The sequence below is a fragment of the Toxorhynchites rutilus genome, chromosome 2 (assembly GCF_029784135.1).
Source record: "Toxorhynchites rutilus septentrionalis strain SRP chromosome 2, ASM2978413v1, whole genome shotgun sequence".
NCBI classification, from domain to species: Eukaryota; Metazoa; Arthropoda; class Insecta; order Diptera; family Culicidae; genus Toxorhynchites; species Toxorhynchites rutilus.
The window spans coordinates 121,439,959-121,454,949 of record NC_073745.1 but is presented as its reverse complement, the minus strand read 5'-3'; positions in this window follow the sequence as shown (position 1 = coordinate 121,454,949).

The window sequence follows — 14,991 nt, the reverse complement described above, 5'->3', positions numbered from 1 at the left end:
TTTGAAGTCCTGAGCAATTCCACGAATCAAATGCTGCAAAGGTAGATTGCGGATCAGCAATTCGGTCGACTTCTGATAGCGACGAATTTCACGCAAAGTTCCCGGTCGATAGCGATGTGGTCACACTTCCCGCAGCTGCTGCATTTATCCGTGCTGCTTTCGTGGTCCTTTACCACCGAAAGACTAACGAGCTGTCAGCTTGGTCCCGATGAAACGATTCCTCACGGTGCTAGAGTAGAGTAAGAAATGAACGAAAGCTAAGGAAGCATCATATTATAAACCATAAAAGTATAAAATGTAAACTCCACCCTCTTTATTATATTCGTAGCTTAACCTGAGAGAGAAACGAATATCATCGAAGTAAGTATACAGTAATGTATTTGAATCCGGACACTTTGCGTTACATTTAATATCATACTGCAGCCACAACATTTTGTGCATGTTGAATTAATACGATTGATAAGTAACTATCAAGTAACTATCAGTAACTATATTAGTAACTATTAATCGCATAAATTCAACTTGAAAAAAATGTTATGGCTGTGGTATGATATTGAATGTAATGCAAAGTTTCCGAATTCAAAAACATTACTGTAAAAGAGAGTTAACTCGACTGAAAATTTTTCAGTTCGGCCTGCAAAAACGAAATTAATTGGAAGAGTACAGCATAATGCATAGACGTGAGTATGAGCTTCCCCATCTCACATTCCAATAAGATTAATAGGTTTCCAAGAGACCTTGGACACTTTATCTTTTGTATGAAATAATCCGAAGCAGAATGAATCACGCTTAAAGAAGGGATGGATTTTTTCTTGGAATTCACTCAGCAAAAATAATCCCCTCGTCCCAACAATTAAAAACGACAAACGGCAAACAGTTTTATCAAAGTGATTTCTTCGATATGGGGATACATTCACTACATCATGTCATGTATTTCATATTCTTCATTATCAAATTCATATCCATGGCTCCTATCGGTATCGAATTATCATCGACACAACGATTTTCGTTAAATGCTTCTTCAGTTCGGCCTGCAAAAAACTTTTCTGAACTCATCCATCAAATTTGGAGCCCTGAAAAGGGCCGTTGATTTTATGCTAAGCTAATAGCACGCTCTCCTCGGATACGATGGGCCAGCTGGATGTCCTTGGGCATGATGTGACGCGTTTTGCATGGATAGCACACAAATTGGTATCTTCGAATAGGCCTCCTGCAGCGTCATAACCGCGGATCAGCAATTCGGTCGACTTCTGATAGCGACGAATTTCACGCAAAGTTCCCGGTCGATAGCGATGTGGTCACACTCCCCGCGGCTGGTGCACTTATCCGAGCTGCTTTCGTGGTGCTTTACCACCGAAAGACTAACGAGCTGTGTGCTTGGTCCCACACAAACCGCAATCTACCTTTGCAGCATTTGATTCGTGGAATTGCTCAGGACTTCAAAACCGACTCGCGCTTCCAAAGTTCCGCGGTTATGATGCTGCAGGAGGTCTATTCGAAAATAACAATTTGTGTGCTATCCACGCAAAGCGCGTCACATTATGCCCAAGGACATCCAGCTGGCCCATCGTATCCGAGGAGAGCGTGCTATTAGCTTAGCATATAATCAACTGCCCTTTTCAGGGCTCCAAATTTGATGGATTAGAGTTCAGAAAAGTTTTTTACAGACCAAACTGAAAGGAATATTTTCGTTTGGACGCCATTCAGCATCGAGAAAATTTCGGAAAGTTCTAATCGTTGCTGAAAAATAATCTGCCAGTTCCCTGGGAATTGAAAAATACATTCATGCGAAAGAATTTATTTTAATGTTTTCTAACCATATAACACAGCGACCAAATATTTTTCAATCAAGTGCTATTAACAGGTGGTTATCGAGTTAGCAATAACCACTGGAGAGCTGGAAAGAACTAATCATTGCTGAAAAATAATCTGCCAGTTCCTCTGGGAATCGAAAAATACATTCATGTGAATGAGTTTATTTTAATGTTTTCTATCCATGTAACACTGCGACCAAATATTTTTGAATCAAATGTTACTAACAGGTGGTTATCGAGTTAGTATTAACCACTGGTGGGCTTCGAGTATCGAGGAAAATCTGAAAAGAATTAATCGTTGCTGAAAAATACTCTGCCAGTTCCTCTGGGAATTGAAAAATACATTGATGCGAAATAGTTTATTCTAATGTTTTCTATCCATATAACACTGCAATCAAATACATTTGGTTTTGTGATTTTTCAATCAATCGCAATTAACAGGAAAGCTTCTGAAAATTATTCTTCCCCATCAGTAGGATATTTCCATATCCAATATTGGATGCATAAAACCTTGTGCCTCCAACGTAACGCTCTCGTTTTCGAAGTCCCCCAAATATTAATTCATTCAGAATAAGATTCAACTTCAAACAAATGATCTCTAAATCAACATTAGTCCTACGTCACCCTTGCGGTTATATCATAGATATAACCCACTTCCTGTTTTTTAACCAACTGGATGGTTCCGCTTACAAACTCGGGAGGTAGTTCGGTAGTCATAGCTTCGTTGATTACAAGATTTAACTCTCTGTGTATCACGTCGAAGGTTCTTTGATAGAATTCTTTAGGTAATCCATCGGCTCCTGGAGATTTCTTTGCTGCCGACGTTCGTATGGCAGGGAGTATCTCGGCGGTGGATATTTCTTTCATCATTGCGCTGTTTGTTTCGTCGTTTTCTGGAATTACTCTGTCGCATTCGAATGTATTGGCCGCCTCAGCTCTCCTCTCTGCTGCCGCGTAGAGCCCCATGTAATATTCAAACATATACTGTTCGACTTGTTGACCGTCTTGTAGCAGTTCGCCTCTACCAGTTCTAATCTCTGTGGTCGTTGTTTTTTTACGTCGTTTCTCCCCCAGCTGATATATCGAGATGTTTTCAACAGCTACGATGGTGTCGTTCATCCGCAAGAAATTTTGCGCGAATTTTCGCTGAAGCGCAAGCATTTGCGCTTTCACATGATTAATGGTCGTCAACATGGAAGGATTTTGAAAATATCCGTCATAAGCGAGTCGAAGCTGATTATACAGACGTTGGTGTTCTGTATGGAATTGGTTGTACGCGTCTCGGGACTTCCAAAGGAAAAATTATTTCATCTTGGGCTTCGCACAAGCCAGCCACCATGTCAACCAACTGGGGAAATTCCTTCTCTGCCGGGTCCAAAACTGCCACCGTAACTGAAACTCGTCGATGTTTCCTGCTGTTAGCAAATGGGGGCGGAGACACCAAAACCCATGACCACGTGCACTACCGAGTTCGGGGAGACAAATTCGCACTGTTAGAGCTTTGTGATCGGTAAACGAGCATACATGAGTAACGGCGTATCTCAGGTGTTCGCAGAGTCCGTTACTGACGTAAATACGATCAAGCCTGGATGTCGCATTATGTGTTATGTACGTTGAGGTGGGAGTTGAAGGGTAAAGTTTTATCCACACGTCATGCAGTGAGAGTTGATGTACAGTCGCTTGTAGAGCTGGACTTGTGTTGCTGTGTGTTGCGTCACATGGCCGTAGCACGCAATTGAAATCGCCGGCTAGTATCACGTGCTCAGTGTTGTGCTGAAGATAATATGCGATCGTGCCGTTGAAGAAGCGCTCTCTCTCGGCTCGCAAAGCTGACCCCGAAGGTGCGTAAACATTGCAGAGTATCGTACCATGTACTTTAAGTGCGATAAGGCGACCTTCCAGGCTTTTCTCTACATTGGCGAATTGAATGTTCTCGTTTAGCGCTATTGCTGTTCCCCTTCTCGTGTGATCCACATTGTACACTACGTTATAGCCGGGAAGTACGAGATGCTTGTTCTCCACTTCTTGGAGGAATACTATGTCGAGTTCCATCGTACGACAGAAGGTTCGCAAGGCGTCAATCTAGGTCTGGTTGGTGATCGTGTTTATGTTAAGAGTAGCGATGTTATAGCTGACGAACTGAGTCATTGCTGGATTTATTCGACCCGCTCGTCATCGCTCTCTTCTCGCCGTTTTTCCCCACGCACGGGCACGCAGTCTTCGGTTCGTTAATGAACTTACCGAGGTGTCGGTCTCGTTGCCATCGGACCTTCCACATACTGTTTTGCGCCCTGCTCCGGTGCTAGCAGAGGGTCGCTGTACTTGCCCAGCGTTCAGTGACCCGCTGTCCGATAGCTGAATCGAACATGTGGGTACGGGTACTGCTTCTGTATTAGAGAAGAGACGCTGTCTTCGATTGGTTGCTGGCGTCGACGTGGAGTCTGTTTCGTTGCCATCGGGTTTACCACTGGCAGTTTCGCAATCCACTCCGCCGCTAGCAGGCGGTCGCTGAACTTGTTTATCGTTCAGATACCCGCTGCCCGATGGCTCAATTGCACATGCTGTTTGCGACAATACTGTTTTATTTTTCCCCGTTTCCAATTCTATGGACAACGGAGGGGGCAATGAACACTGTTTTTGTGGTTTTGGTCTCGGTGGTGGCATTGAACCTATGGGTTCTGAGGATTTGTTGGTCTTTGTCGGCAGCTTCGACTTCGTCGCTGCTCGTGATGCTGCAGCAGGCTGTTTTGCAGCATCGGCGTAGGATTTTTGTACTAGCAGCTTTTTGTTCTGTGCGCACGTGACTCCGTTGTGTATGTAGTCGAGACAGTGACGACAGGTTTGCTGTTGACCAAAATATGATAGCATGGATCGTTCTCCGTCAATAGTAACCCAAGACTCGATATTGCGCTTGACTACCATCTTGGCTACACGTATGCCCGTGTAAATTCCCGGGAAGTACAGGTCTGAGCCACATATTTGCTCCTGTATTGAGATCACTTCTCCGTATCGGCTGAGAAATTCAGCTATTTTTGCGTCTGTCACTCGTTCTGATAGATCGAACAGTTTGACTTCAACCGCTCCATCCTCCATCGTGATTCGCAGCACATACTTTTTTTCATCGATAAACACTTCGTGCTTATTATCGTGCTCCTCACAAACTTTTTGCGCTAGCTCTGGACTAGTGACTTTTACAAAAGCGCAACCGAGTGTTCTGCTGCACTGAATGCGGGTCACTTCTTCTCGTTTCAAACCGAGTACAGTACCACAAAACTGGTGGATTTTCGCGTAGTCGGGTTTTCGAGGTAGATTCGTATAGTTTATGCGAAACGTATTTTCGCGACGATTCATCGCGACGAAAACGAAGACGCACAACGGCTCACCGTTGTATCGCCAAACTTTGATAATCGAGAACTTTTGGATATAGTTTGAGATCGACTTCCGTGACAAATATGTGGAAACACGTTTGCTCGGAACAAAAGTCGGGCGCTAACTGTCTGTTTGTTCAGAAGAATTGTAAATTTTTGCAAATTCAATAATATAACCATCAATCATGCAGTTCCATACGCGCCATTTCAGAATGGCCTGGTAGAAAGATATAATAGATCGCTGCTGGAAACAATACGGATCAGTACAGCCGCAGGCCGTGACTGGAGGAATGATTTATATGATTATTTATTAGCATATCGGAACACACCACATTCCATAACAAATATTTTTCCAGCTATGTTGATGTTTGGCAGAACCTTGAAGGATAAGATTCCTGAAATCGAGCATACAGAGGAAGATGTACACATTAAGGAGATGAAGGAAGCAGACAAAACTAAAAAAAGGAGAAAGGAAAGATATATGGTGACCAAAGAAGGCGTTCGAAACATTCCAACATTGACGTTGGTGATCATGTCATTCTCAAGAATATGATAAAACGAAGTAAACTGACGTAATTTCAACCCCCAATCATACGTCGTAGTGCGGAAAAATGGGACAATAATTACAGTGAAGAATCTATCCGTGGGTGTAGAAATAGATAGACATATCAATCATGCAAAATGTTTAATTTCTAACGAACCTTTGGAAAGTTCAATTAATACAGAATCTATCACCGGAGACGCGCTACTTGAAACCAGAAGGAAATCGAAACCGTCAAGTATTGCTCACGAGACTATTGTGGAACTTCCAAGGGTACAAGCAACACGTAGCTGCCGTGAGAAACGAAGACCTGAAAATTTCAATGACTACTTTCTATATAAGATTTCACGTTTAAAGTAAATTGATGGTTTTCTGATATTAATCGAATAATAAAAACTGTAAGAATCTAATGAAAATAAGGGAGAGAGGGTGTGTACCCGTGGCCGAGTGGTTAGCGTCTCACATTATCATGCCGGGTGTTCGAGTTCGATTCCCGTTCTGGCCGGGGGATTTTTTTCGTCAAAGAAATTTCTTTCGATTTGCACTGTGGTCAAGCGTATTCTAGAGCTTGTCCCTCGGAATTCATTCAAGGCGTGTTATTTGGCTTAAGAATTCTCAACTAAGTTCTAATAATTGACCCTAGTTAATACAATACATACGTTGAGACGGCAAAAGTTCAACAGGGAACGGTAACGCCATTCAAGAAGGGAGGGATGTAGTAGGCATGCATCGGAGTGCAATGTAAACATAAGCAGGCGTTGAAATAAATTCTCTCTCTCTTGTATCGTACCTCTTGACCGAGAAGGCTGTTTTATTTAGCTCAGTTACACACTGCGGATCAGGGCCTGACAATTTCACTTCAATTAGCACATCGTCACTCAATAATGTGTCTATCGCTTCTCAGAACAGAACCAGAACCATGCAGGCTAAAAATATATCTATTCTCTTTTCACGCACAATAAGAAAAATATCTCGTCTCTTTCGTACATATTCCTTTCATTTCACGTTGATTCCTTTCATTCTGCAAACCAAAGCGACGTTAGAAATCGTCACTTGGAAATTAATTTGAAGCATCTATGTATTCTGGCAGTTTGTATAGAAAGGAATGTTTGCTTGTTGCATTCGAAACTTATTCACTGAAACTAATGAAAACGGTGCAGTGAGGGTTGTGTAGTATGCCTGCAGGAGTAATTATTTACCGGCGCTAGTTGTCAGTGTGAAATTAGTGATGAAACGGATAGTGGTTTGGTCGGATACTGGATACCGGTCAGCTTCGAGTCCGGATAGCCGAGTATTCGACAGCCCGATATTTGTGTTTGTGCGTGCACGTGTATTTGTGTGGGTGTTTGTGTATGTTCGCGCGTTTTTTGGGTGTTTGTGTGCGTGTGTGCGCGTGTTTTTTTTGCTTGCATGCAGGTGTGCGCTTTTTTTATGAGCGGGCATGTGTAGGCGTGTTTGTGCGCATTTGTGCGTGTTTCTATGCGCGTATATACGTGCGTTTGCGCGTGTTTTTTCTTGCTTGTGTGCAGGTGTGCGCGTTTTTTTGTGCATGGGCATGTGTGGGTGTGTGTGCGTACGTTAGCACGTATTTGTGTGCGTGTGTGCACGTGCGTGCTCGATTCTTTCCGTGCGTGCGTCTGTGCGTGTGCACGTTTGTGCGCGTGTATGTGCTTGTGTGTGTGCGTTTGTGCGCACCTGTGCGTCCATTTGTATGTTTGTGTGCGCTCGCGTTATTGTGCACATGTTTGTGCATGTTTGCGTGTGTGTGTGTGCGTGTTTGTGCACCCAATGGTATGTGCGTGCGCGTGCTTCCGGCGTTGTGTATGCGCTCGCAATTCTGCGTGGGCACGCTGAAAGCGCAGACCTAGTCGAAAATCGCGTAATTTCGAGCAAATCGCATAAAAAAATCGCGTAATTTTGAGCGAATAGCGTAAAAAATATCACGCAAAAAACGCATAAAAAAGAATCCAGTGTACTTGCAAATAACATGCTTCTTTGTAACATGGAATACATGTTTGATACAGAAAATATAATAAAATGAAGACAGCTCAAATCGGACTATTCTTTTCACCCTTAGAGAGGGTGAAAAACTCGAGAAAGGAATAGTCCGATCTGTGCCGTCTTTCATTTTATTACATTTTCTGTAACAAACATGTATTCCAAATAACAGAGAAACATGTTATTTACAAGTGATTGAAGAATTTTGAACACGGTCCGCGACGATCCATTTTGGTAAAATAAAACTTACGTTTGAAAGCAGTAAGCATCCTCTAACATGCGAAATGAAAATAAATATAACCCGTTCAAGCAGTTTTAATCGTCAGTGAAAGCTTCTGCTTTTATACTTGTAAGAGAACAAAAGAGGAAAGGAACGAAACAAAAGAATCAATGTTACTGTATGCGTAGAGAATATTTCGTTTCCACTTCACCCCGATACACTGAAATTAATCCACCGAAAATGACTGTAGTGGAAGTGAGAGTTGTATGAATAAAATTCAATCACATTTATTAGCTTCGAAAATAACTAGCCCTGCTGCGGATATTGTTTGATGTTTTTTTAAAGTTATGGATACTGCTATATGCTTCAGCATTTGTGAAGTCCTCAATCATTAAGCCTTTCATTGAAACGATGGGTAGAAATATATGAATATTTGCTATTCAAGGAACTTATGGGACTACCGTCCCTTGGGATCAACACTGAATTTTCCGCGTGGTCCGCGTCTTTCTATGTTCCACTGAAGTTATTGTATCTCTCCAGTGTTGGGGAAAAGGAGGGAATTTGGACCACCTAAGCAAATCGTCTAATATTTCCAAACCAATACGGTCTAAATAAAAAATGTCACATTGTATACTGAGCTACACTTGTTTTCTCTCAACAAATAATGTTTAATCATTACATAAAGCTTCAATCTACCAAATATATCATAAAATAAAAGAGATGATTTTTGGACATTAAAATTTGATGCGGGGTGATTTGGTCCAGTGTGTGTTTCACCGAATAAAACATACTTATGTTTATGTAAAGTATTTTGGGATAATTGTTACAATCAGTAACAATGTTTTCCGGCTAGTGACCATTCTATCCTGGATTCCTCGAGTTGAGAAAGATGCACCACGCTAGATATGGGTTACAGACTAGGGAGGCGTTGCTGATTAATGGTCAGCTGCATCCCAATAGGAAGTATCCCGTGTCGGGCACACGTACAGAGCATTGGAGACAACAACATCCCAATTACGAAAACACTTGTAATACTAACCTCGAGCCAACCGCGAGTAATCGGTTACATATAACTTACATAGATAATAAGAAAAATTGTCAAAGTATTGGACTCCCGGCCCCGTGAGGCTAACACCATATGAGCCTTGATAAAAATATATATTTTGGAAAAAAAACAATGTTTTGGGATCGTTACAAGGTGTCTTGGCCAGATTCGAGACCATAAACGTTGGATTGACACCATCTCGAATTCTGCATGAATCTTTTCACTGTTGATCGAGCATTTTCAAACACTTTTGATGCTTGGTCAAAGAAAATCCGTTCTCGATGGCCTGCGTTGCTCTTTCAAGCTCCTCCTTCTTCCAACGTTGTCTGTCCATCCTCTTTTTGTAATTCAGCGGCATCTGGAATCAATTAGACCAAAGAAAAGTCTCAAACCTGTAGGACCAATTCACCCCACAGAAACGTGTCCAATTAATTTCATTTATTGTTATCAAACTTACAGTTTCGTTACATCAAATTGTTCCTCTTCTGTAGGCGACCAGAACTTTACTGCACAATACACGAAAAGTTTGTTTAATTAGCGGGAAAAACCTTAAAACCATGATCGGAAAACTCACATTTTTTGACGATCAAAGTGCTTGCTGTGTTTATGCTACCGTTTCCCTCTACTTGTGAAGTTTTACCAAAGTTTTTTTACTTTAGGTACATACGGTTCAATAATGGCAATGGCATTATAAAAAATCCAAGTAGAGCCGTAATTTTTGAGATAAAGGGGTGGTCCAAATCACCCCATATGACCAAATCACCCCGTGTTAACGTACGTCTTTCTCGTACCGCGAACATACTCGATTGGATGAACTTCAGGCACTCAGTTTCGATTTTGACATGCACGTTAAACGCATATCGTTGAATCAATCGACTTCATCGCAACAATTGGTTATCAACATCTCGCCTAATTATCAAACTGAATCCGTAGTTAACACGTTGAGTGCCACGGTTTTATAGCGATTGGATGGATATTTTTAAACTATTAGGACCATCGTTTCTTATCGTAGTGGAAGGTATTTCTGTTCGAAAGGGAATGCTTATGAGCTTATAACATTTCGGTTGAAAAGTTCATAAGGTTGACGTTTAGATGGCGCCTTTTGCAAAAATCTATCACAAAGCACCATCTTTCAATGGATACGTGTCAAAATTTGACAGCAATCAGTCTATTGGTTCGTGAGTTAGAGCATTGAGAGTGAAGCAACTTTGTGGAAAAATGGAAAAATTCGAATTTCGTGTATTGATGGCAAAATTGCATGAATTGAGCTTCGAATTGCTTCCGTATCCATCGTATTCTCCAGATCTGGCCCCCAGTGATTATTTTCTGTTCGCAGACCTGAAGAGAATGCTCTCTGGTAAAACATTGAAGACCGATAATGAAGTGACTACCGTAACTGAGGTCTATTTTGAGGAATAACCGAAAGAGTACTATAAAAATGGTATTGAAAAGTTGCAAGATCGCTATAATCGTTGTATCGCCCTCGAAGGCAATTATGTTGAATAATAAAATTGAATTTTGCAAAAAAATTGGTCTACTGTGTTACCGTATAAACTTTTCAGTCAAACTGTTATGCTTATATTGGGCCCTATTATATAAATCGAATGGAGGATTCGATACAATCTCTATCACTATCACATCGAGCAAATTCTCGTATTTTGTAAATCAGGATAATCTCGTACCGAGCTCGAACTTCATGTGTTGCGATTGCATATATTTAGGCGTTTTTGTCATGTCTCTCAAAGGAAAATATCAGGGACGCAAACCAAAACAAAAAAAAATCTCTGAAGTTATGCGACAAGCAAACCAAACAATCCGAAAAATTCTTAAAAGTGCACCGATAGCTATCACTCGCTCGATGCTATCGAATTGCTCGGTATCTATAATAGTAAAATAGAGCTAACGATCAAAATTCTTATCGCCTCGATTTTTATAATAGGGCCCATTATTTACCTTTATTATCATATGTTATACTGTCAGTCACCAGTGACTGACGCAGCCTGAACGAAAACTCAGTGTCAGTCACCGGTGACTGACGTGGCAGTCAACATGTTAACTGAAAATTTGAAAGCGTATCTTCCAGTGCCGTTTTTGTTTTTGGCTACATATGGTGAAGGTGGAAGGAAGCCACAAATGGCTGCCACAATGGTGCTCATTTCTTTCATCTCCCTCCCTCACCCCTCGACGAAAATCATTAATTTTGTGAAACAGTGTGAAGAAAATGATCGTTTTCGCACCTTTTCCATAAGCAACTATTCTTTCTTGCCTTTGCGAAAACATGGTTGTGTTAATTGCAATGCCAGATGCACTTCAAGTGAAATATTCGCTAGCGTTCACAGCTCGAGGGGAAACATAATACACAAAATGAGCAGAATAAGCGACGTTTTTTGTTTGGGCACAGAAAGATTCTGAGAATTTTGACTTTTGAGAGGTCAAAACATTTTGCCTAATCATCAAACATTACGCGCAAATTCATTGAGTTGAAGATATGAATGCATATCTTTCAATGCCGTTTTGAATAACTGAGCTTGTTGTTGTTGAAAAAGGAGAAAAAATTTGATTTTTTAGACCACCCTAAAATGGAAATGGGCACCCTAAAAAAATGAAAAAATACGGGTCTAATATCTTGCGATAAGGAACAAAACTAGCGGATAATCCCCTAAAAAACGTTCCTGAAGAAATTTCCAACCAGTATGCAAAACATAGTCTCGAGAAAAACGCGTTTTAAATTTGGATACGCGCTCCTTACGCAAAGACTTAGGTCCACTAATTGGCTTGTAACGGAACATCGGACAATCCTGGGACAAAAACAACAGTAAAGTAGACATCCCAGAAGACATTTTAGACATTTTAGATTTTTTTAAATTTTTTTTTCAAGTTTTCATAGTGTACTACACCCTTAAGTTAAAAGTTGGTTACTGTATTTGAAAAAAATCAACGATGTTTTCATAGAGCTCGACATCAACTATATGCTTTGGAGTTTTATTTTTCTAAAGGGGTGCCATACAAATGAAACACAAATTAGAGTGTGGAGGTTTTAGGATGCAATAAATATTTCTATGGTGGTTAGACACTCCTCCCGCTCTCTAAGGGTGGGCTGTCATACAAATGAAACACAAATTTCTGCATAACTCGAAAGCTAATCACGCACAATTTGAGATGTGAGGGTTTTTGGGTATGAGAAATGTTTCTATAATGGTATGACACCCCTCCTCTGGAATGGAGAGGGGGTCCCATAAAAATATTACACATATTTCAACCAAAAATATTCCAGCCAAACAATTGACAATTGAAAATTTTCGGAAAACTCTGAAGGAAACAGAGAAAATTCCGAAAATAAAATTCCCATATGTTCTACAATAACATAGTGACAAGTGCTGTTAGTCCATTTGATGTTTGCGCTAGCGAAATTGATCTTTGTTCGAAACTGGAAATGGATTTTAATGTGATGAAACGCATCCCTATATCTTCTTCTATATATACCAAAAAAAGATCGCCGGATGTGTTGATAAGAGCAGAACTCGAGGAAGGAATTTTCCGATTTAGAGCTGTCTTTTTTCTATCATATTTTCTGTATAAAACATTTATTTCATGTAACTCTTGAACGAGAATTTTGTCTGAAAATGATCTGATCTTATAATGATGTGTTTTGTTAGAAATACTAGGAATTTTATAGTAAAAAGTAAATTCAACGGAGACGAATAGAAGATCAATCAATGAACATTTCTGCGATTGGACCCATGAACTTGCTCATAGTAAGAAAACGTGAATGTTTGAAGGTATTGATAACAAAAAACAAATTTTTGGCGAGACAAAGTTAGCCGGGTTAGCTAGTTTTGAGGAAAAAACACCCATCATGAGTAGTTGCTTCTGTCCGTACATCAATAAAACCAATAACCTCTCTCTGATTTTCGCAAAATTGAAACACCAAACACCACATTACATCAATACCCTATTGATTATTCGCTACGCATACCTGGGCGCCTCTCCATGCAGTGCAAAACAGATGCATGGAGCCAATACAGAGGGGCGGAGGGGCACCGAAATAGGCCATGAATGTCCGTGCGATGTTTTACAGTTAAAGTCACATTTCTCAGCATAGAAATAACGTATTAAAAAGGGAAGGATATTATTTTGTTGTCAACTTTAAGTTAAAAAACATGAAAATTATTTGTCATCTGTTCGGATGAATTTTCGAACTTTTCGTGTGATACCACCCATCATTTTCTGCACAGTATTGCTGGTAACTGTTTTTGGTATCTTCTTGGAAAAATGGTGCATTTGAATTGTTTTTTTAATGGTTTCTTCAATTCTTTCTTCAATTTGCTTTTGATATTGTCCAATATCTCTCGAAAATCCAAACAATTTGGTGGATTTCTAGTTTTTTCAATGAAGTCGATCTTGTTCTCCATATACCACTGGATGCCATCCCGGCTGTAATGGCAGCTTGTCAAGTCAGACCAGAACTTCACTGGACCATTGTGTGATAGAATGAATGGCAAAATCCTGTTCTGAAGACACTCCTCCTTGTGATTGTTGCCCCAGTCATGACAACCATTGTACAATTCTGGGTCGGTGCGATAGCGCGTTATCATCATGCAAAATCCAAGAATTGTCGGCCCACATCTCTGGTCGTTGGCGACGTACAGCTCTCAAACGCTTCAAAACGGATAAATAATATTCTTTGTTGACTGTCTAGCCCGGTGGAAGGTACGCGTTGACAATCGAAGAAAACAGTCAGCATCACCTTCACTATTGAGTGGATTGACGTGATTTTTTCTCGTCTTCGAAGCGCTATTCGGACGATTCTTGCTTTGTTTCTATGTCAAATTCATAGACCCATGTCTCGTCGCCCGTAATTATCTGTTTCACGAAGGTTGGATCTCTTTGGGCTTGAGAAATTATCTCTTCAGCAACGAGCCTGGCTACCACGCGTCTCATACACAAAACAATATGCTGTGCCGTTCCATATTCAATGCCAAATTCACTAGACATCTCTCTGAGGCTGGTATGACAATTTTCAAGCACCATTTCTTTCACTTTCTTCAAGTTTTCATCCGTGTTTGATTTCTCCCGGTAACGTTTGAGTACGGTATTAAGTACGATTTTGGAAATTTGAGGAATTTTGCAATCTTTCCTGCCGACCACGTCGGGTTCTCAATGTGATTGTGCGAGATTTTTTTCGCTTTTCGCGTTCCATCGTCGATAACGTTTGGGTGTATCCTTCAATCTTGACGAATTCTGTAGGGGAAGTGGGGGCATAGTGGTCACCCTAAGGAATATGTCCATTTCCAGCGTCCGTCCACACACCGATTCAATTCTCGTTTCTCGAAGAATATTATAGTTCAACTTATTGTTCTTAAAGATAGCAAACGGCTCTTACTATAAAAATTCAAAATAGAACTCTTTTCATCATTATAAAAAAAGGTGAAAAATCGAACTTATTTTTTGCTTGAAGGCAAAGTGGTCACTCGCACATATCAAGCTAAATGGGATAGATTTATGCGTTTTTTCGTCCAAATTTGTTCCAATCATATTTGATATAGTAGGTACATGTATGAAATAAGCTTGGTCTATTCACCTATAGACTAAATTTAAATTTTCTCATGCATACAAAATCGTAGTAAGAAACACATAACGTTCCGCATAATGAAGCTTGGTTTAGTTGGAGTGGCATATTTATCCAGGATCAAAGATACAAAAAGATCTTCTTCAAGAGCAAAATGTGATGCGGTATATAAATTTTAGTAAACAGAACATTGTAAGTTGTTATTCACCTATGACCACTTTGCCCTCAAACATCAAAGTAATTACTATGCTAATTAATCGCTGAGATTAAACAAAATATCTGTTCACCTCTCCTAGAACAGTAGTCCAAACTGATGATTTGTCCAACATATCAGATTGAATAAACTAAATTTCACGATAAATTCCTTAGATACTATGCGCACAGAACTATAGCCGAATTGCTGTCGAGAGAGAAATTTCAGTTTTTGTTTGCATTT